The following is a 1617-nucleotide window of genomic DNA, read 5'->3' as shown; positions in this document are numbered from 1 at the left end:
AAAGGCCAGAAGCATGGGAAATACCCATAGCAGAACATAGGCATAACTATGCTTAGATCAACCCCAACCACTGCCCTAGGCAGCCTATTCTGATTTAGTTAATCTATTAGATGCAAATCTACCCTTCTGCTTGACTCCATATGAACACAGCCAGCTACATCTTTCCTAAGGAGCAAAGAAACCAGCAGATGGGGCTGAAGTGCTATTTTCCATACTCAGAGCATACAGATATGGAGCTCAATCTTTGCAATGATCCAGAGGCAAGGAACTTAAAATGGTACTCTACTGGAAGGGTCTCATGGGATCACAGGCCTAAACCACCATTACTCAAAATTGCTTCTTCTAAGACAGCGATTCTCAGCCAGGGTGCCATGTCCCCCTGGAGTGCCTTGAGATCCTTTGGTACTGTGCAATGCCACACAATGTTAGCACTGTTAGATCTGTAAACATGAGTCACAAGATAAACACAGAGATTTCAAACAGAAATCTATAGTTATTGTTTTTCTGAGGGGTGCTTTCAATTTAATCTCAGGGTGCCTCGAATCTCAGAAGGTTGAGAATTGCTGCTCCAAGACTAATTTTGCACAAAAGCAAAAGGGTCCGGAGGAGCAATCAGCTCTAGCAATTTAAAGAATACTGAATCTGTATTTGTCATATCTCAAAATAATTTAACTTCTGAGTGTCCCCAAACTACACACCATTAATTTCTAGCTCTACCAATTACAGATACAAGAACCAGTTATCTTAGCTATTTTTTTTAGCACTGGTTTCAAATTAAAGACTAACTTCTTAAACTAAAGTAATTTATGTCGCTGCACAACAGCCAACTTCTATAGGAGTCAGTTGAAGTCATGAAGTGTTGTTGTGGTGGAGGCTTTCCACAGTGAAGCCACAGAAGCTTTCCTTAATGTCTGAAGGTTTGACTAGGGTAGCAAACAAGAAATTTGATCTTATGATTAAAGCAACAAACTTGCATTCAAAGGGCACATCCAGACTAGTGCACACAGGCATCTTGCAGCATCTCAAAGCCCTTTGAGATGCTGCAGGAGGCATGTGTGGGAACAAGAAAAGGTTCCGCATGCTGCAAATGTGCAGTGCAGGTGTAAAATTAGAACCCTGGATATCCAGGGGTCAAAAAAACCCCCAAAACCCAGTGAAAAAAAGGGGGGCAGGGCACAGTCCCAGACCATGCAACCAGAGGCTGGGTCCTCCACAGAGATCCTCTGGTAGCAGCGCACTTGGCCCTTGCCCTGGTGCTAAAGGATGCTGTCTGCCTGCTCCCCCAGCCCCCCTGATCCCCGCCCCACCCAAGCCCTCTCACCTGGCTCCTGAGCCCTCCCCCCACCTGATCCCCGCCCCTCCCCACCCTGTCCCCCACACTCCCTCATGGCTGTCTTGCCCAGCCCTATCCCCCCTATCACTGCCCCATCCAGCACCATTCCCTGCCTGCCCCTCAAGCCCCCGATGGCTGCCTCAGCATCTCAGCAATTAAACAAAAATCCAAAAAAACCCTCCATACTCACTGGCAGCAGCAGCTGCTGTCAGGAGTCACTGCCCCTCCCCCCCCCATGTGTGGGGCCGGACAACAGCCCCAGTGGCCCCAGCTCCGGGGGGGGG

At 48.2% G+C, this 1617-nt stretch overlaps 1 protein-coding gene across 1 annotated transcript in view; it reads right to left on the bottom strand.

Moving 5' to 3' along the window:
* CCDC6 (coiled-coil domain containing 6) overlaps positions 1-1617 on the bottom strand; it is a gene marked incomplete at its 5' end in the record, with an annotated part of 111608 nt that overhangs the window by 60075 nt on the left and 49916 nt on the right. The gene's annotated exons all lie outside the window — the stretch shown is intronic.

The sequence above is a fragment of the Gavialis gangeticus genome, unplaced genomic scaffold, assembly GCF_001723915.1.
Source record: "Gavialis gangeticus isolate Ggan-Ray unplaced genomic scaffold, GavGan_comp1, whole genome shotgun sequence".
Lineage (NCBI taxonomy): Eukaryota > Metazoa > Chordata > Crocodylia > Gavialidae > Gavialis > Gavialis gangeticus.
Note: the sequence above shows the minus strand (reverse complement) of the source record. Positions and strands in the feature narration are given on the sequence as shown.